General features: G+C 36.4%; 1 protein-coding gene across 1 annotated transcript in view; it reads left to right on the top strand.

The window, feature by feature from the left end:
- The window catches only part of LOC129253053 (homeobox protein homothorax), a 258,126-nt gene that overhangs the window by 43,855 nt on the left and 190,890 nt on the right, over positions 1-23,381 (top strand). The window lies entirely within an intron of this gene.

Genomic DNA, 23,381 nt, shown 5'->3' with positions numbered 1-23,381 from the left:
CAAATCGACCTTGCCTAATATATACGTATCAGAGATACATACATATCTTCATATAAATACACATCTATACATACCTACGAGCGCATAATAGCAAAGCAAATATATATATATATATATATATGTGTGCAATTGGCTCTAACCTCCTTTACTGGCTCTTTGACCGCGCTCTCCCAGTCATAGTTATTTACATCTATACCAAAATACTTTTATCAAAATATAGTTGATGCTAGAACAAACGCCGTATAACATAAAGTTTCAAGCTTTGTGCAAAATTTTCTCAAATTTTTCAACTTTTCAACCAGAACTTTTATAGTTTTTCTGGATATGTGGTTATAAAGGGTGATAAATTGAAAGGTATTGGTTTTTAAATTGAAATAAAACAACGAATATTCAACTGAGTGAGTAATTTATTTTTTATGGCAATTTATTCATGTTTTACCTTCAACGACATTATATTGGCATTTAGTTTTTAAAGATCATCCTTTTCAAATGTTGGCTGCAACTGCGCGCTTATTCAACCAGCAATAAACACCAATTTTGAATGACTCGCTGGAGGACTTCTGTCCGTATCTCGTGAATAACTTTAGTAATGTTGGCTGTCAAAACCTCGATTGAAGCTGGTTTATTCATAAAGCATTTCGACTTTACATATCCCCCACAAATAAAAGCCCAAAGGTGGGATATCACACAATCTTGACGGCCAATGCACTGGTCCGAGACGAAAGATAAACTGCACTCCGAAACGACGACGCAGTAAATCCATTCTTTCACAGGTTGTATGGAATACTTTCCACTACTGCGCCGACTTGTTGGAGCCAAATGTTGTGCAGTTTACGGTCTTCAAAAAGTCATTTATCGTGGCGCGATAGCATTCACCATTCACTGTTACATTGGCGCTAGCCTCGTCTTCAAAGAAGTATGGCCCGACGATTTCTTCCGGCTATGGCATTATGGGGAACATAATAGTAGATGAGATAGCAAAAAGTGCTGTTAGACTACCATTTGAACAAGAGAACGACATACCAAAGCCGCTAAATACAATATTCAATGAAATGGACGACTACATGAAAAGGCGAGTGGAAGCTAGCTGGACTAATCTGACCACAAGCAAAACAGCAAAAGTCATGTGTAGAACTAACGACAAAAAACTGACTCAATTCGTACTTACGCTCTCGCGAAAGGAATGCAGAACTATCATAGGTATGCCAACAGGTTATAACCCATTGGCTGCAAATGCGTACAAGATAGGGATTGCCAATACGGACAAATGCAGGAAATGCAGAGAGGATGTTGAGGAAACTTTAGAACACATTCTGTGCGTTTGTCCGGCAATATTAAAAACGAGTTTAAAATGCCTGGGAGCCCCATTGTTTGAGGGTCTGGAGGACGTCTCAGAAGTGGATCTCCCAGCTCTGCTTAGATTCGCCAAAAGCGCTGACATCCATGATGTCTACTTTCGGTATTCATTGAGGTCGGTCTCCATCTGGTATCGCTAGGGACCAAAAGGTCTATGCGTGGCTTGTTGCCAACCAGGCTTACCTAATCTAACCTTCTTCCGCCGATAGTTCGCACCGAACTGTTGTTTGTTTGTAATGGCTATTGAATGGCTTCGAGTTGCTTTTCAACGCAAATATGGCAATTTCGCTTATGTGAAACTATTAAGCTAAAAAGGGGCCTCATGAACAATAGATTCTTACTAACCACTGAGTCAGTATACTTAGAGGCTAGTTAGGGTAGCTAAATAAGATGATACAAACTATACGGTAATGCAAGGTCAAGAGTTGGAACATTAAAAACTTAATATAAAGTGGCGATTGCTGTTTTATTTTCGGCCTATATCCATAGATCAAAGAGCACGAGTCTTTTTTTTGGTCAATTTTCAAACCATGCGGTATCCAACGAGAAAAGTCTTCTTGACAACCAAATGTTAATGCAATATTGAAAATGTTCTATGTTCACTAATGCCCAGTGATGCCTTTTTTCGTAATATGTCACATGACGGTCTCACGTTATCAGTTGACGTACAGCATCGATTGTTTCGAGCACGCACAACAGTCGTTCTTGAAAAACTTACAAATAAAGCTCGTAAGTGAAAACGTTGTAAGCTAAAATATACAAATTACAGCTCACCACACAGAGTGTTGCAAATCGAATCCGGTTAAGAGGCAACCCTCGCCTATTTTGAACATAGAACCTATTGCAGATATGCTTCGAAAACAGACGAATGTCACTATAAGTGCTAGTCCTCGTATACAAATAATTTCTTATATGCTTTTTAATTAATTTCACACTATTTTATTTTTCTAACTATAGTTTGTATATTTTTCCCTATTATATTTGTAGCCGCCGTTGTCGGCCGCCGTAGCCGAATGGGTTGGTGCGTGACTACCATTCGGAATTCAGAGAGAACGTAGGTTCGAATCTCGGTAAAATAACAAAATTAAGAAAACGTTTTTTCTAATAGCGGTCGCCCCTCGGCAGGTATTAGCAAGTCCACTAGTTTATTTCTGTAGGTCCCTCCATTTGTAGACCAACATCAAACCGCACGTCACAAGTAGGAGGAGGAGCTCGGCCAAATACCCAAAAAGGGGTGGTCGCGCAAATTATATACATATATTTGTATTCTACACGTTTTTTGGTGCTTATCTTTTTTTTTATTGAATTTTTTCAATTTTGTTTGATTTTTAATTACCTTAGTTTTATTTACTATGCTTTTCCCATTGCTTTTTATTAATTAATTCATATTTTTTATTTATTTTATTTTTTATTTTACTCTATTTTTTACTTATTTATTAACATACATGCAAGTTCTATGAGCAACCAATAAGAGTTTTGAATTTCGGCATTAAAAAATCACTTTTTCATTTTTAAGCTGACAGCTAATTTAGCTTCCACTATCCTTGAGGTGAAAAATTTCTAATTAAAATTTAATCGCATTAACGCTACATGGCATTCTTTTGCAATATTGTTTGGCTTGGCAAGCATGTATGTATACTCGTGGCTGCAACTAAATCGCAGCTAATTGTTGTGCAGCAGCCCCCACTTGAGCTGACATAAGCGCTCTCGTATGGGTGGATATTTTTCTTCTTGCACTGCAAATACACATTTACATATGAAGTTGTATTTGCATTGCGCTTACACACATATTTACATATACATCGTTGTGAGCATTTTAGCCACTGCATAAATTCTTCAGCTAAGGCTTGCAACAGAACTAGCCAGTTTCGGACACGGATGCATCTACAACATTTCGAGGGGCTGCTGCTGCCAACAACATGCAAACGAAAATTCGTCTTTACTTGCCCGAGCGGCCAACTCCAGTTGCAGTTGCAGTTGTTGCACAGATTATAACAGCACAAAGTCATTAGTATGAAATAAGTAAGTGGTGGTGTTGGCAATAGAGTTTTAGTGGCTAAAAGCGCACTCAACAGCATGTTGTTGTACACACATACATTAAGTATGTATATAATATTGAAAGTAGAAACATCCAGTGCTGCTGCTGTGTTCCCTCAAGTGTTTTTTTTTTTGTCTTTTTTCCAGCAGCTTGTTGGCCTGTTTGTTAATAATGTTGGCAATGCAGCAGCCACTGTGCATTAGAAAGATTGAAAAATTATGCGCCACGAGGATGGTAGCAACAACGAGCAAAGCAGCAACTGCAAAAGCATGCAAGTCAGCGTGAAGAAGAAGTATGCACTTGCAGTTGTGGCAAGTAGCTGCCATCTCAGCAGTAAAGCTGCAGCCAAGTAGTTGTTCTAACAAAATTGTTTACAAATGGTTTACACAGGCATGAAATTTTCCGCATAACAACAACACAAAACAATCTGTTTGCATGAAAGCGTTGGAAAAAACTGTAATATTTGCGGCGAAAAGAAAATTGCTTGCCACTGGCAAGTAATCCACGCTCTAATGGACGAAAGTTGCTAAAGAAGCAAAAAAGTTTAGAAAGAAGAGCAGCATTGCAGCAAAAGGAGGGCGCTTTGAAAGTGCAGATAAAATGATTGACTGCTTGCATTCAATATGGTCGGTGAGCGGTAAGCGAAGTGTCTGCAATGAAAACGAATACAAGCAGCTATCACAAAAAGGCAAATACATTAAAAAGAAAAACAAAAAAAGTAGTTAAAACAGCCAACTGTGTAAGTAAAATAGCAGCTGCGAAGCGTTAAGGGAGTGCTCGCCTGCTCAAACTATTTTAGCACGAAATTGGCGCAAAATTGATAATTCGTGGTCGTCCAAGCAGCCAATGCAAATTTATTTGCAACGCCAACCGCATACAGTGCACCAAACCTTACAATTCAACCAACTCGGCACTCGTGGCGCAACCTGACGCCTATCTCTAGCAACCACTATGCCGCTTTACTCCATTACTAATCTGTCGGCACTTAAGTCGCCGCCGAAGAAATGTGTAGCGAGAGGGCAGGAAGGTGGCCAAAATGAAAAAGTGCAGCTTTATATGGGTTTTTGCAGATAATTTAAATTGTTTTTAAGTGGATGTGCAAAGTAAGATACGCACATTAAATTATTGCACATACGCTCGCACACAAACATAGTTACCTAAACGGAGTATGTGCAGAGCAGACAGTAAGAATTGTTGATACAAAGGAAAAATAGAACAATACCGGTCAAAATGAGAACACGAATCTGCTGTCTGACTGCATGCGAATGATCAGTATATTTGCTTCTTCCCCAGTTATAGGCATCTAAGCTGAACTAAAAGGAGCATACAGTAGCCCTTGCTGGAAATTTTCAATAAATCGGGCATGTAAAAATTGGCCTTAATTTTGGACTCGCATTGGTCTATTCAACCAAACTGTATACCAAGTTCGGAAATTCATAGTCACTCCATCGGATTCGTAACTGGTCAAGAACGCAGACGAGTGAGATGCCCGCTAAATTTGTCTTCGAACTCAGCATCGATCCTCAGTTCATGACTTTTCTGGACTTGATCGAGTATTTTTTGAGACGTAAAGAATTTTTGATATGTGACACCTGTTCGGCCTGGGTATAATATTTAAACTTACCTCCTGTGTACCAAATTAAAATTAAAATTTATCTTCTTATATACTCCTATATGCAGATTATATGCAATACTAGGTATGGTTAACTCTGTGAATTTTCAGGAGTTGATTTAATGACTCCAACTCACTTTAAGGAGTGAAATCATTTAACTAAATCATTCGACTATTTGAATGTTAGACTTATTAGAATCATATGCTCCGTTTAGATATTTGATTCATTTTTGAAACTTAATGCGAGGGTGACAATTTGGTTCTAACTTCCTCAATAAATTTTACTTCATTGAACTATATTTCCGCTCTCTGATAACTTAACCGCTTATGCATCAGTACTGGGCCCAATCCCACGATTTATCGGTTTCAGCTTCTTCCCCGACAGTCTTTCTAAGTTGGTCAACATTTTTCATAAACACAAATGGGTATAATTTTGAAAATATATAAAACTATTTGGTTATTTTCTACGTAGAGGACACACTTTTGAGTCTAACTGTTGCTGCGCATAACAATTACCAAGCATACCCTTCAAAATTGCTTTCCCGCCTTTAGAATTTGCTACGTTTTAATTAAAACAAGGTGGACTTTGAGTGATAGAAATCTAGATTTTGACCTTTACGCGCTTTATTGCCTGTTTGTATACTGCAGCTGTTTAGTTCACAAGTGTCAAATATGATTGACGTACGACGTCATTCACAAAAATTATAAATCTTTAGTTAGGGTGTTTAATTTTGCGCCACCTTTTGCGTTCGGTGTCACAAGTAGCTGTTCAGAGGACGGTCATCAATGTATTAAGGAAGCCCTCTACCATTAATTGTCTGTATCACAGCACCGAAAAATAATGGAGACTTCGAATTTTAGAGCTCCCGTGTGCTGCAACGAAAAAAATGTTTTTCATAATTGAATCACATATATTTTGTTGAACAAGTAAGGCTATAAAATATTTTCAGTTCAAAAGAGAACTTCAGTACGAGTACGAGTATAATGAGCGCTTGCCATCTGACATTTCTCAATATAATTTAAATCGAAATTCGTTGTTGCATTCGCTACACCTATCGAATATATTACTTTTGTGCATTTCTTATCAGCAGCAGCTATGTTGGAGATGCATTTACAAGGCATCGAGGGGAAAAAATAAGAAACAAAAAAAAAAGCAGTCCATTTCAAAGTAAATTTACATGTTCGCCTTAAGTTAACTTTGATAAGAGTGATAATGGGAGTACGTGCATGCATGTATGTATGTGTGGAAGAATATATGGGAATAAAAAAATGTTTGTAAATATGCAGGGAATGTGAATAAATGGGTATATATACGTATATATGTATATGTATTTGTGTATGCCTGTGTACTGATCTCTCTAAACATACACGGAAAATATAACTCAAAAGTATTCATGGCACATTGACAGTCTTAGTTTAACTAAAAATGGGAAACTCCTGGAGAGTACAATTATTAACTATTAGCTACTTAGCTTACGTCTACATGCACTCGCATATCAATTGTTGATACTCGTTTAATTTTTTTGTATACTAAGTCAAGTCTTGGCTTCACAAAATTTCATATTTATTTTTCCATCACTCAGAAAACAGTGGAAAGATAATTTTACTTAAAGAAAAAGCAAAAAGAAAAAACCAATGCGTGCAGCAGAAACATCTACATTAACAACAACAATAGCAATAACGAAAATGGCCAACTCAAAAATCCCATCAACATAATTTATACGCTCAAGGCGATAATGAGCTATAATGGAGTTCGACGTTGACTTCATCACAAATACAACAACAAAAAAACAACAAGCACAAGGCAGATAATAGCCGCAGCAACCACACACACATACACACAAGGGAGTTATAGGGAGTACTACTCCTGCGCCTTAATGCAAACCATCAAAAACAACAACACAACATAAAAGTACAACACCAAGAATCACTCGAAAAACAACTTTAAAACGCATGGCAGAATGAATTTAACACAACGACAACAGCCAGAGTAACCATAGCATAGACTACAAATCGAATAAAATCAGAAAAAAGTTGCAGCTATTTGCATATTTAAAAATACGATTGCAACAACATACAGTAATACTCGTACAACAGCTGCAGCGCACCGAATACAACAGGCCAAACGTACAACAACAAGCACCTTAACTTGGCACTTGCGGCCGGCGCAAAAGCCTGAAAACGATTTCAAAAGACGCGCGATCAAACACGATGGACAGAGAAAGACGCAGATGATGGTGGCGACGACGACGAGACGATGACGCTGTGTCCAGCTTTGCTGGCATCAGCACTTTGTGGATTCGGACACAGATTGAGGCTCTGACTCGTAGATACTTGGCGGCTGGTCACTTGGCATTGAGTGAGCCAAGCAGAGACAGACAGTCCGACGGAAGGGGACAGACAAACTGCCGGCCAGCTTAGCTAGCACAGTTGTTGTATGGAGTAGGTACATATGTACATAGGTATGTATGTTTCTACATACGTACGTTCAACACCAGGCAGTCAGGCAGCCAGGCGGACAACACCAAAACATGGCATGTGATGCGTTACGATGATCACCTAATCAAAAAGGCTAAAAACCGCGACTTAAGATGTGGCCAACAATAAAAACAACAACACTAGCAATACTTACACTTACTTTATAACCGCTGAACCATAGCAGGCAATGAAATCAAAGAAAAGTATTACGAACCAAATAAATGAAAATAAACCATTTACCAAAAAAAAAATAAAATGAAAATTAATACACACATACATTGGGGAATGCTTAAAAGCCATAGCAAGTCAAGAAGATTAAAAAGAACTTGTTTAGTGTTGCCAATCTATGGACGAAAAGTGATCAGAACGCGCGCTCGCGCATGCGGACATACCAAAAATGTGAACAAAAGCTGGCGAGCGCTGTAGGGGAAAGACGAGTCTATGTATAGTAATGGTAGAAAAGGCTGAGTGTGCCCCAAACGAATGTGGCATGTTGTGGTGTGGTAATTTCACCGCCGTCAAGCCTGGCTAAAGCGTGGATTCCATCCTCAATGCGAACGCGACATGGCCGAACGCCATCTTCATCGTCATCATCATCGTCATCGTCGTCCCCGTTGCCATCACCGTCACACTCATCGAGCTGAAGTTATCGCTTCGTCGATGTTGTCGTTCGCTTTGTAGTTGTATGTATGTATAAGTATGCATTCAGGGTCTCCAGCACTTTGCCGTGTTGATGAACAAACAACTTTTGCATAAATTCCAAACGAGCGCTAATTGAATTGAAAATGAAAGATCGCTCAAGATCGATGGATATTTTATATAAGCACAACAACGTGGTGGAGCGCACCAAACAGTAATACGGGAAAACAGAAACAACAAACAACACAGCGACAATCACAAATTCAAGCAAATAGTTGCTTACTCGTACCTATAACAGTCATATGAATTGGAATTGAAATTGCATATGGGATTTGTATGAAGTTTATGGAAGCGGTGGTGGCGGTGGTGAAGCGGTGTTGGTAACTCTCCCTGGGATCTGTTGCGCGCGCAGGTTCAACGCTTTTGGATAGGCGGATAATGTCAAGTGAAACAGAACTGATGAGTGTAGTGTTGTTGTGGACATGTGTTGAGAAGGCGCCTCTATGTTGGCACTTGGACCGGTATATTTGAGCTGTCACTGTGCTGAGTTGCTTACATTTAAATTAAAAGTAGAATGTTGAGGGGCAATTGGTTGCAAAGCATTTGAATTCGCTTAATGTCTTAAAAATGCAATGAGAGGAATTAAGTGGAGAGAAAGGGGTGATTGATTAATTTGAATAGCTGGCTGGCTGCCTTACAAACTGTCTTTCTATAAAAGTTAATTTTGTATATTCTGGAAAAGTAGGACTTCGTTAGTAATATGGATGGGTTCGAGACCCACTCGGGGCATGAAATACCAAAATGTAAGAAAATATAGCAGCCGCCATGTGGAAGGCAATAGCAGTCTTGTTTTGAACATACAACTAATTTTTATACAGAAAAAAAGGAAGAAATGCAATTAATACGTATAATAATTATTAAGAAACAAACAAGCATGTCCTTGTTGGCTGGAAAAAAAAATAAATAACATAAATTATCGTAAGTATGGATGTAAGAGCCACTACGGATTTTTTTTTTTTAATTTTTCGTTGATAAAGAGGGCACGAAACGGAGTCAGTCGACCTCTCAGTCGAAAACACTCTGCATTATATAGGCTATATCAGGCTATTGGTTGTTGACTCGATTGTATGTACATACATTTGCAACGGTGGCCATTCTCACGATTGCTTACACCTCTCGGAGTCACCCATCACAAGTTTAATTGATGTTAAACATTTTAAAATGCTATCGTAGGGTATTTATGAAGAAACCTAATCAAATTATTTTCGCCTCACGCGTCTGTTAGATATTTCCACTGATTTTTTCATTTATATTAGTTTGCGGAAAAAGAAATCCATTATTTTCTCGGCAGATGGCTGTAGTAATCAATACATTGTAAAGTATCGATCAAATAATTTCAAGTTTATGCTTGTTTTCAAGGTGGCATTTCACACTAAATGCATTTTTTTGCTATTTGTTAACATTGGAAGTGAACAGAGAGAAAATTCGGGACATTTTACAGTTTTTCTTTCATAAAGTAGAAAATGCAACCTAGGCCGCTGAAATCCTAAACGGTATTTATGGAGCCGATACTGTAACAGCTAATTACGTGCAATTTTGGTTTCGTCGATTCCGTTCAAGCATTTTTGATGTTAATGAAAATTTCGATAACGTCGATAATGTCGATAAAATCACAGAATTAATTGAAGTTTACCGGCATGTTAGCAGTCGTAGCATCGCCGAGGAGGTAAAGATCGACCATAAAATAATTTTAAACCATTGCATTTTACGCAAAAAAATGTATTTCTTTTTACCCAAACAATTATATTTCCTTCTCGCTCTCCACTAATATTCTCCGCCATCCTACTCTCAGAAGCGGCCATATCGCAGCCACTACTGAGTTATCACCTCTGTAGTTAACTTATCAAATCTGGGTGGTGTTTTACTGATGTCTATCGATATTGCATACCAGCACCTATAATGAGCATAAACAATCAGCAAATTAAAAAAAAGACATACTAGAAGTTTTAATTTGATAGGCTGTCGTAATCTGCAAAGCTCATTTTTGTTTCTATTATTTGTATAAATTAATTATTTAATAATGCAAACAAAAATTACAGGAACAAGTAAATACTTATTTGTCAATTCTCTGTTTTTTTGTATTTTTTTCTCACGTGTATGCGCTTATTTATTTTTAGCCTGCCCGATTAACAATTCAGTAGCTGGCCGCATAACGGACAGCAGCACAATGTGAAATGACACACATTTACACGCAGACGAATAAATTAAATAAAATTTTAATAACAAACAAAATTCGCTTATCAGTTAAGCTTTTAATGAAAAATAAAATTAATGTAATAACCGCAACAAACCGAAAAACAAAAAGCAAAAACAACAATAGTATAATAGTGCAACGAATTAAAATGAGACGCGCGCTGTTGGAAAAATGTTGTGGTAAAAAATCGAAAATGCAAATTTGCATAATTCTTGCGTAAATACATAAATGCGTTTTTTTCGAACTCAATGAAATGGTAACACAAAAAATAAATACGTTTTGTTGTTTGTTGGTTTTTTGTACTTTTTTTTTTGCCTTTTTGTTGTTGCATTTAATTTAATGTCGCTCGCAAAATCGAATTATTTTAAATTTGCAACGACAGCGCATACATATTTGTTGTTGCAACGAATAATTGTGCATTATGCTTGCTGTTGTTGTTGTTGTTGTTATCACTGCAATTTAATCACTTATTGTGGCATTCAGCCATATTTTTCATTAGTGCCATTTGCACAATTTTCCACGCCATATTATCTACACAATTTTTCCCCTACATTGTAATAATTAAATATAATTCTTTTTATTGCGCTCGTAAATGTTTTATATGCATATATGTGTGTGTAAGTGGATTACAATAATTTAAAGGTGCGCGTAAGCAGCAATAAAAAATACTAACAAAAAAAAAACAAAAAAAAAAAACAAATATATCACTACAAAAAAAATTATATAGTGAAAATTTAAAATTATATGTGACATTTTTCATACCTGTGTTTGGCAATAAAGTATTTCATAGAGTTTTTTGTTCGATATCACAGCTGCAATCCGACACAATTGTAGATATGTATAATTTTTTTTCTCCGACCAATCGCATAAATCTGTCGTTTGTTGGCCTTGTTGCACTTGTGGCGCTGCAGTTGATTGGTTGGAAGAGTTGAAGTAGCTTGTATGCCATGTGAATATGGAATTTATGAAACTCGGAGCTCATTGGGTTTTTAAGAGGAAGCAAATAAAAAATGGAATGGTTGAAGAGGTAATTTGTATTTTACGTACAGCTTTTATTAGCAAAAACATTGCTACTAATAACTTTAAGCATAAGGTTTTTTGAATTTTGAAAGTTATTTTCAAGCGTCCAGCCATTTAACTTAAACGAAACTACGTTGCGGTGCTGGTCAAAATAAAAGTAAATTGACTTTTCCAGCCTTCCTCTGCTATATGAAATCAGCTTACTGCAATAGCAAAGAAAGCTTTTCACGCTCTTGCTAAAACTGTAAAAATAACAGGACATTTTTAAACTTTAACTAAACTGAGCGGGTTTTACAGGAGCATAAAATCTCTGGAAAATTCCAATTTTTTCATTTCATACATAACCAAAATAAATTGAGTTTCTAAATATTTTACTTTTTTACTTAACTATAAATACAATACGGTGACCGCCGTAGCCGCATGGGTTCATGCGTGACTACCATTCCGATGGGCATATGCTCGAATCTCCATGTATGAAATATTAAGTGATAGAAAACATTTTTTCTAATAGCGGCAGGCAATGACAAACTTTCGAGTGTATTTCTGCCATAAAAACGTCCCTTATAAAAAACCATCTGCCGTTCGGATTCGGCTTAAAACTGTACGTCTCTCCATTAGTGGAACAAATCAAGACGCACCCCAATAATGGGAGCTCGGCCAAACACAGTAAAAGGGCGTTCGTTCCAATTATATATGTATACCTTATAAATACAACTGGAAGCAGAAACTACATTTAATTTTTTGTCTGTTTGTTTGTTTCATTAGCCTGGCATATAAAGATTCAAAAGATTTCGAATGACGCGACTAGACGTTGTTTCAAAATAAAATATTTATAACTTGAGATTCTTTCAGGCTTCAATATTTTTATTCAACATACAACTCTTAGCAATTATAGGTATGTGAAAAAATACACTACCCATGACCAAATGTCTACGAGGAGCATGTCGATAAGTAAAATCCGCCAAAAAGTTAATTCGTGAATGGGAAGAAGAAAGTTGGGCTACCGCAGCAGCAGCAATATTCTCAACAGAGCGTCCAGTTTTTGATCTGCCAGTCCCTTTTCCATCCTTTACAGAACAAATTTCTTCTAATTTTTTCGCGAACCTTTGACCGTCGACTCGGATGATTGTTTCCATTAAAAAAATTTCGAAATTTGCGAAACGTTATTCTTTAAAATCAACCATTTTCATAATAAGTTTCAATAATTTAACGCGCTGTTCTATGGTGTAAAATTGTACATCTAGCTGCTTGACAAATGTCAAGGCTGACATATTATGAAAACAGGTACCTTTTAGGAATTACTCACTACCAACATCTAGGCTTCACTTTTGAAAGGCCCTTTATGTACAAGATGGCGCATAATTAGTCATCCACTTTTGTTTTTGAATAGCTTTTTTACTAAATAAAAACAAACATGATTTTCAGTAATGGAAATCTTTATTTGACCTTCATGCGCTCCATTGCTTGACTGTTTGTGTACTCCAGCTGTTTAGATTTCAAGATTCAAATATGATTGACTTACAATGCCATTTACAAAAATTATAAATCTTCCGATACGGTGATTAATTTTGTGCACATTGAATATGTGTCTCTAATTCTCAGCAGGTTTATGACATAATAAATTAAAAGCCTAAGCTTCTTGCGCATCGCAATTAAAAGCTTTCCAGGAGTTTGCTATCTAAACCAACTATGTAGGTATGTGAAAATTTGTTTAGTGTAAATTTGTAAATTTAATACTTACAATAATATTCAAATATTTCTTACCACCTCTATACTCCATATCTTCCAATACCGTCTTCTGCTGGTTACTCTTTAAAGTTGGAATTTGTTGCCGCTATATATCCCGAAAATTCGAGAAGATCTGTTATAGTCTTTTTTTGACATGCATGAGATCTTGGTGGTGCTCTAATGAACCTTCGAAATTTTCTCTTTCGTCTCACTACTGCTTGAATTCACTGATTGTTTCAGCCATAACCAGCCTCTAATCGTTTCGACTGATGTTCAATAGGCAAGAGAATACATAAAGTGAATACGTTTGGATCTACGGTACACTGCTGTTGTTATAGAAATGGGCGTATAGAACTCTACTTGACCGAATTGTTGTTCTATCCCCGATACGAAAGTATTGCCAACCCACTCAGAGCTTTAACAAAGTATCGAGTATTTACTTTAAGTTACACTGAATCACAGTCATTTGTTTACTTACAATATCACAAAATTTGTCCATATTTGCTAGAAAAATTAAGATTTGATATTCCCAAATGTCTTCTTCGAAATCTTCTTCAATGTTATGTTGTGTTGTGAATTCGATTTTCTAGTTTTTAAAATTTTTATATGTAATTGGTACTAAGTAATTTTGTGCTAATCGTAGTTTGTAAGAATGTGATTTCGTAGACTAAATAAATAAAAGCAGATAATAGATTAACAAGAATGATGGATTACCAGGTTTGGCCATAAGCTATGGTGAAAAACGAAACTGTGCGAGTAACTTCGGCAGCCACGTCACCGGGGACTCGGCAACAGAATTCTGCCCGCTCATTTCACACATATCCAATCCGTCGTTCTTCAGATGACAATAAAGCAATAAGAGTAAAGAGTGTGATGATTTTTTTTTTTTTCATATATCTCAGTTTCTTCGTACATAAACCGCCGTCATGACCCCTGTTACGTCAGCCAATAAGCTATTTCTTTCCAATTCGCTGAGAGCCAGCCAAAGGCCAGATCTTGACCTCACTCCTGAAATCTTTTCACCATGGGTTAAACGTATTCAAATGCTACACCACTTTGCACGATAGTGCCCTATAAAAATTCGAACTTTTATAATTTTTAGAAGAAAACGAGTTAAGCGAAGTAATTTTCATAGTTTCACTCTTTTTCAAAATTATCTTCCGACTCCATTTTGCTGTCATTCACTTATTCATGGAACTGTTTCACCCTTCACACTAAATGCCTTAAAAAAAATATGTTCATAAGAATTTCCTCATTCCAGCGCAACTAATTACCAAGGTCTGTTTTCGCATGTACGAAAAAATGTAGATGTGCATGTGTATGTATGCCGCATGCATTCCTAGAATTAATGCCACCATATGTTGCAAGTTATCAATGAGTGGTGCTGCGTGCATTACATTCTGAATGAATCGAAATTTGCAAAAATGCCAAGAAAGTTTGCTAAGAAATAAAAATTAAACAAAATATTGAACAAACCGAATAGGGAAGAAATGACAGCAATTGCGTTGAAATATTGTCAATTAGCGCTTTATGAGACAAACAGTGGCAATAACAGCGACACTATAATGTGCAACAAAACTAAGTAGATGTATACGTATGTATGTATGAAGTAGCAACAATTTATTTATATGCGTTGCATACATTTTCATATCTGTAGCACTGGCAAAACGCTTGACAGCCAACAGACAACAGCAAACAGTCGGCGGTACGCGGTGACAAGCGACAGCGACAGCAGCAGCAAAACAGCAAAACGGCAACGTGTTGACAGCTAGAAAAGTTGCAAAATAATTACGATAAATTGCGCATGTGATTAATTTAAACACTTTTGCAATTGTGTGTATGTATGTGTGGATGAGTTTGTTTGTTTGTGTGTGTGTATATGTGCCCAATTTTGCCTATGAAGCGAAGCGCGCTCTCGTTGGTTCATGCAACAGCGCCGATTTGGTGTGTTCCATTACAACAACGATAATTAAATGCACGATTGCATGCGCCTATTCTTATTATGTGTATGTATGTGCGTATTTGCATATTTTGTTGCAAGCAGTTAAGGGCTAACAAGTAAAAGGGGCACAAATTAATTACTAATCAGCTAGTACACATGTTGCAGCTGCTCAAATTTACTGTTAAATGCAAGCAATTTACTTGATTTCTTGTTGTTGTTGCATAAGTAGACACCTCACATCCTTACTGAAAGTAAAAGAGAAGCGAAATTTGAAATTCGTATGATTCGTCGAAGAGATTTATTTGTAAATGAAAATATTTGAGTAAGAGAAGAAAATGCTTTTATAATTTCACATTTGTGCATTGAAAGAAATTCAGTAGGGTTGAGTTTTTTGAGTTTTTGATTTTTGAGTTTTTCAATTCATAGCTTACGGAAATGTATTGCATACTCTTGAGTAGCTTAATGAAAAGCCGATGAGTAGTTCTAAGTTTAGTTATGTCAATGAAATGTTATTCGTTAATCGACTGTACGTGGTATCAAAAAATTGTTTTACACAAAAGTTATTAATCGTACGAAATGACTTCCGCTTCTCCTAGCTTACCCTACTCGAGCCTCACGATCGGTCATATTAAGCTCGATGCCGCTACAAGATCATCTTGAATAAACGGCATAGATGCCGGTCATATTAAGCTCGATTCCGCTTCAAGATCATCTTGCGACTCCAAATTCATATTCTGTTTAAAAAATCACTGCTGGTTATTTTTACGCTGTATTGCCTGGCAACTGTTGCTTATAAATAGAGATCGGATTTTTATGCAAATTGAATATTTTATTATGATGACTTTCTACCTAGGTACGAACTTCATGTGATGTTAAACAAAAATATGCACTTGCATAAGAATCCGATGTCTACTTGTTGTGTTGACGATATGCTGAGCTCCTTTCGACGGTTTTTCTCCAAGACATGAACTCTCGGATGCCGATCATGGCTGGTCAGCGAAATCAGGCACTCCTCTTTTAAGTTCCACGAGAAGTTCTTCCTCTGCATTAACTTGAAGAATGTTTTTGGTGCTTTTCTTTTGTTTTTAATATTTCATGATGAACTGAATGGAAAACCTTCGTTTACGCTTCCTTGTGGAAATATTTTTGTTTTTTGCTTTTTATTAAAATTAAATTTGTTTTGAATTTATTGTAATTATTTAAGTATAACGGCCTGCAAAAAAAAACCACTCTCGTTTCAATGTATCAGAAACGTTTTTCTTTTTATTTTCTTCCTATTTTGCAACTAAATGTGCTTGTGCGAATTTGTTTTATATGGAAGAAAAAGCAGCACCGTATAAAAAAAAATTACCAAAAATCAACGGTACCTTCCAGTCACTTTAAACTTGCACTTTATTATACTAATATTCAATGGGCTAGGAAACTGCATACCCAAAAATATTAAAAATATTTTATTTTAATATGAAAGTTGTGAGAAAATTTCGAGAAGTTTTGGAAAATTTAAACAATGTTTATATCGTTGCATATTATAGTTTTTGTATGAACTATATTTCTATAAAAACAATTTAGTATGTTTATAATTTTGAGTCCGTAGTGTATAGCAGAACAAAACGTAGAGGTACGAATTTATAGTGGTTAAGGCGAGAATATCGAATATAAAAAAGTAATATTTTGGGATACTATGACTTCTATGAGTAATAGTGCAGCACAGTTGGTACCTCAAAACTCAAAATACCTGACACGTAGAGCGTTATGGGATACACAACAATCACTTGAGGGAAAAAAGTATCCAAGATTTAGGTACGCTGCTCTCTTCAGAACTGCGAGGGCGGTATTGAAAAGTCACAATAATTGGAACAGATAAATTTCAGCAAACTTTCCAGATGTTGTCGTCGTCCACGAGTTTTGTAAAGTGTTCGTTTTGTTCATCGAGAGAGGATTTTACTACTCAATTGCCTACTTAGTCCAGAGTAGAACTTGTTGGCAAGAGAGATTCTTCGTTGGATTTCAAGGTTATCGGTGTTAATGGTGGTTCCTAAGTATACGAAGTCTTTTAAAACCTCGAGATCATAACTGTCAATATCATGGTATTTTTGGGTATGCAACTTTGCATTATAAAATGTCAAACAATATTAAATGTAAAGACGAAATGACTTGTCAAAATAACAGTCATAATATCAAAGTTTCTCTATGTCGATGGAGAAGTGTCTGAAAAAATACTTTATTATTCATTTTGACATTTGCTCATTTTTGCCTGCTTGCCCACATAGAATGAGTATTTTAATGTGTTTATTGCATATAATTTTTTCATTCATGGAAATTTACCAAATTTCCCAGTCATCCAATGTTTAATAGTTGCTTAACATACCTATATCTCTCCTCATGTAATTAGTTTATCAATCCATTAGCTGGTGATTTTGATTGGCCTAGCTGAAAAATAGAAAATCTATAGAATAATTGTACGAATTTTTAAATTATAAAGAATTAAAAATTATAAAAAAATATAAATTATAAATCATTTAGTAACAAACTTTGGTTACATACCAACATAACAAAATTCTACACGTAAGTGTACACTTGTGGTCTAATTATGTGACCACTTCAACTTTTATCAATGTTCACAATATTCTTCATGCTAAATTTTTTTGTATTGTAATTTAATTTAATTTTAATTTTTGTTTTAATTTCGCATAATTGCATAACAAAAACCTTATTAATCAAAGTTCCAAGCTTTATATGAAAGCAAATGCTTAAAATGGTAAGCAAAAAAATCGTATGTTTTTAAAATAAACGCAATTTTAGTGTGACTCAAAGTTACACTTTTTTGTACTAAAACTGAATGGGCTATAAAACTGTGTACACAAAAACTTAAAAAAAGTCTGATTCAACTTTTTTATATTTTGATGGTAATATTTAAAATTTTGTTAAATTTTTGTGAATTCTATCCAATTTGGAACTTTGGTTTTACAATTTTTTGTAAAAAAATTAGCTATATTTTTATGCAAAGTAAAGGAGAAATGTGTTTCGTAAAAGGCATTCCGGACATTATAAAAACTTCAAGTGATTTATTTATTTGACCACAAGTGTGTATCAGCTCAAATCCATCGCGCGCCTATTTACACACAAATCTTACCAACCACCAGCATTCCGTTCCAAACCCGACAAATCCACCCAACAATTCATCTGTTTTTACAATATTTAGCTTGCATAATGTAGTCAGCAAATTTTCGACAACTTCACGACATGCAGCAAATCGCTTGCAACAACCAACAACACAAGACACGACAGAGACGTATTTCAGTACGAGCACGAGTACTATAATGGCAAGCAATAAAACTAAGTAAATAATGCCCTGACTGACGGACAACTACTAAGTGACAAAGTGCACGAGACAAAGACAGCAACAATAACATAAAAAAATTTGAAAATAAAATTCTGTAATAACAACAATAATATGCACTTATAATAATAGTAGTGAGTACACGCTCACTGGTCCACTATGAGCGCAGCTACTTGTAAAAAGAATTTTCATTCGTTGTCTGTCTCATTTGTCTGCCTAGGAAATTGCTACCACTACCAAGGCATTGAAGTTGAGTGCCAATAAATTTTCATATAAAATGTATTTGAGTGTATTTGTATTTGCATGTGAGTGTTGGGTTTTATTTTGTTTGCTTGACTTTTCAAAAGTAATTAAATATTGTTTGCTGCATTGACTGAACGCTTTCCTTGGAGCGGAGTGTAGAGCAGGCAAAAGAGTTTTCATACTGGCGTTGCACGCTATCTTAATTAGCATTTAAATTTTGTTTTATTTTACTATTGTTGTAATACTTTTTGCTGAATTAATTTGTGCAGCAGCAACACGCTCGCCACACCACTTCACAGTGGAACCATGCAGAAAAATTTGGGACTAGTGAGAAAGATTTCTGTTTCAGAATTGGAACGAATTTGCGTATTGCGAACTACTTCGCTGCTTTTGCTGCAAGTAGGAAAGTGATATCTTATGCACTAAGTAGTTAATTCTATTTGGCTTGGAAGAAGATGCAGGTCAATAAATTTAGGATATGGTGTCGGCCAGCGACTCTCTGATACCTTTACTTGCAAGTAAACATATACATATACTATGTCTATACTATAACTATTTGTTATACAGGGTGGGCCATATAGCGTTTGCTTTTTGAACCACCAATTTTCTTGAGAATGGTAAACCAAATGACATGTCAAATGTGTTCATAATTTACTTAAAGGTTTGACATTTACGAAATGGGACTCTATACGCTTGAACAAAATTGGGAAATATTGAAAACCTATTTCCAAAGTGGTGAGTCTTCTTCTTCTTTTCTGATTTTCACATCGGTGGCTACGTCAATAAGCGAAATTGTCGGATTTGGGGCTCAGAAAATCCACCCGTTACTGTAGAGAAGCAAATGCATTCACAACGAGTCACTGTTTGGTGCGGTTTTTGGTCTGGCGGCATCATCGGGCCATTTTTTTTCGAAAATGAACGAGCAGCCGCGGTTACAGTAAATGGCGAGCTTTACCGTGACATGCTCAACGAGTTGTTTCCAAAAATTGAAGAACATGGACGACATTTGGTTTCAACAGGACGGTGCAACTTGTCACACTCGAACTTTTGGCAACCGTTTTTGAAAACCGAATAATCAGCCGAAATTCCGATATTAATTGGCCGCCTCGGAGCTGTGATTTAAGCCCGTTGGACTATTTTTGTGGGGAGCCGTTAAGAACAAATGCTATGCGAACCATCCAGAGACGATTGATGCTTTAAAACACGAAATCGAAGTTGCCATTCACGAAATTGGAGCTTAAAAATCGAAAAGTGTGCTTAAAAATTGGATTGATCGAATGGCCTACTGTAAAGCCAGTCGTGGCAGTCATTTGAACGATATTATTTTTCATTCATAAATGACAATGTTGAATCTTTAAAATAAATAAAAGTTTGAAAAAATATTGATTAGTCTTTTTTTATAGCCGATTCAAAAAGCAAATTTTACATGGCCCACCCTATATATTCCACTACGCAAAGTACGCTATGCAAATTTGAGTTTTTCGCATATACTTGTACTTGTCTAGTAACTCTCGGTGTAATTGGTTTTAAGAGGTTGAGATTTTTCATTGCTTACGATTTGACTACGTCTACGATCTCGAGATTTTCAGGACTTAAAAATACTGGAATCCAAATATATTTTAAAGAAAATTGGAAATTATTAGAATATCATCTTGTAAAAGAGCTTAAGCCAATGTCGTTTTTTTTGCTATTAAAGGAGATTTTTCTGTTTCCATTTTACATTCCTCGTAAGATCTTGAAAATCCTGAAATTATCGGGACTATTGGCTACAATCTCGAAACTTTCTGGATTTATAGTAAATATCCCTCAAAATTAATATACCTTAAAATTAATATCTCTAGTACATATACATTTTTTAAAGTACATTCTCCACATTTTGGGAGCAATTGAAATTGATTAGAATATCGCCGTGTAAAATACACCAGGGCTTATTTTGGGGGGAAAAAATAGTGCGTACTATTGAAATGCCTCTAACTCCGGTAGAACCACATCAGTTCTTTAGTAGTGTCTTTACCTACAGGGATCGTTAAATGGCAATTTTCATTACAATGTATATTTGTTTTATTCAACTTAACTGGGGTGTATTTTTAATTCATACTATTTTATGGCTACAACCACATACATATGTACATATTTAATTCATCTACTGAATTTTTTTTAGTTTAATAAATTTTTAATTGCAATTGAAAAACGTGTTGATACAAGCACTTTGAAAGCCCCTGAAGCATGCACGCGACGATACGTTACTGACGGATGTTGTAGCCGAACTGACAGTTTAGCAATAAATGTGTAAAATGAACTCTTGTACATATGTATGTTAAAAACTACTAGTAATTCCGAAATGCTGGCATTTAATAGGGTTTGATGGCTGCAGGTAACACTTATAGCTATTTCACATGATTTGTATTATTGATACATTCAGCTACCCAACTACAAATATATATCAGCCTCACTCTACTTCAATTTGATTGTTCATTTTAATGTTGCACTTCATGCATTTTTCACATGCGTTCTTAGTTTTTCAGCGCTGCGCTTCAGTATTGAGCGATTTGTTGCAATTAGCAAGGCTAGCGTTGCAAGTATCGCATTTATTTGCCACTTACTTGGCTATCGGCAATGTTCAATCTAAAAGTATGTATAATAAATACAAAATGAAAAAAGCAAACAACAACAAGACAATTCTGCACTCCTATGCGCCACACTTATGAGCTCGCCACATTCGCTAACTCACTCACTCACTCCGCATTTGGCTGAGTCAGCAAACGTCTAGCCATTGGCACATTCACCCGCATATCGCTCCAACTGATCGGCAAATAAATCACTATAATTAACCGCACTTAGCAATAATTTCGCTGTCAATATTGTCAATGCAATGCAGCGCAGCGGCCACAGCGCCAAGTCGCACAGTTCATGCATCATTTTACATTTAAATTGACTGCGCCTGTTTCGTTGCCACCAAACTACTCTCGTTGGCCATGCCACAGTCACTGCCGCTGCCACTGCTTACCAGCAAGCAACATGCGACTACCTACCGCCAATAAGCATTTTCCAACCCAATCACTTCAATGTTCTGTGAGGTGCAATGTATAGAAATCAAAGCTTAAAATTAACCTGCAATTAATGTCAGAATGTGGTCGCGCGCACTGTACCTCACTGTCTTGGGCACTCACTTCACTCCAAACGTTTAGAGGCCTGCAAAAATTACAGCAGCAGGACCACCACCACCATCATAATCATTTCGACTGTCGTTTCACTGCCGATTGTCACTGTGCACATTCGATTTGGCGGCAATTTGCACTTTCGTCTCTGTGCTTGTCTGCTACAAGCAAGCAATTCATACTGTGCAACACCTTTTCAAAATGCGCACTTAACTAAAAAGCAAAAACGCGAAGCAAACACAGCGACTATGCCAGCCGCTAGTGCACTCATCAACGCCATCCCACCGCATCACATTCGTGGAGATATTGATTGTCCCGGTTGCTTGAAAGGCGCGCAAGGTGCAGTCTGCTAAGCGACGTGATGCACTTTATTGCTAGCTATGTGACTGTCTGTATATATTTTAGTGTAGCAGGGAGTGTGCGCATTTCTTTGTTTGCGACATTGTGGCAAAATTAAATGCAACGCCACACAAAAATGGCGAAATTGAAGATGCAGAAGAAAAGAGGAAGAAGAAACGCACCGCAGACAGTCTGCAGCTTCCAGCAGCACAACCACCATGGGCAGTGCGCCTGCTAAATAGTCAGTTAGGCAGTTAGTGCACCGCACGCTGAAAAGGATCACTTTGCGGCGCGTCCTAAATATGGCATTCGATTTATTTATCACCTGTCGTCCAAACTGAATTTGTGCTGCCTACCCGCACGCTTGCTCGCTCGGTATACCTACGGCTGTAGAGGTTTATTTTTCCTTTTATTACTTTTTACTTAATTTTACTGCATTTTCAAGTGCTCCGTTACATATTTATTGGCGAATGTTCATCGGGTTGAGTGCTCCGGTATTTTCATTAGCACTTTGCGGTGGCATTCGTTGTGAAGTGGGTGCTGACGTTGCTGTGCTGAATTGACAGTATTTTGCTGCTCTGATTGCTTTTGAAAACATTGTCAATTCAGCAAAGCAATTAACCAATTCTGATTTTGAAAGCTACTCTTTTTTCCATTCGAAATCCCGGCAATGCATATTGGTGTGATGTGGTTTAACTTGATAAGTGCAAAGTCCAAATAAGTGAGATTGTCATCATCATTGTTGCATTATTGTATATACATTGCCAAATCAGTCAATATATGTATGTAGAGGTATGTACGAAGTGAGTGTGCATATGCAGACGTATCCATATCTACAAGGTGGCGCGAAATTAATCATAAAAAAAATGTTTTTGAGTGATGCAAATCTTTAACTCGACCTTTACACGCTCCATTACGTGTTTGTTTGTATTCTGCAACTGTTACTTGTTTTATGCCGCCTGCGAAGGGCAAATGATTTTTTATGAGGAACTTTTTCATGGTAAAAACACACCCGAAGGTGTGCCATTGTCTGCCGAGGGGAGAACGCTATTGGAAAATTTTTCTACCAATTTCTCCTTGAAATGTTGATGTATCTGTAAAAAGTAAGAAAATTCTTGAAAAATAAAGTTGTAGTTATAGTCTATCGAGTTATAGTCTTACGGCATTTAAAAAAAGTATGCGTTTTGCGTCATAAATGTTACACTTTAATTATATTTATAAAATTTTTTAATTA

Source organism: Anastrepha obliqua, chromosome 1, assembly GCF_027943255.1.
Source record: "Anastrepha obliqua isolate idAnaObli1 chromosome 1, idAnaObli1_1.0, whole genome shotgun sequence".
NCBI classification, from domain to species: Eukaryota; Metazoa; Arthropoda; class Insecta; order Diptera; family Tephritidae; genus Anastrepha; species Anastrepha obliqua.
This window is presented reverse-complemented; position numbering and strand designations above follow the sequence as displayed.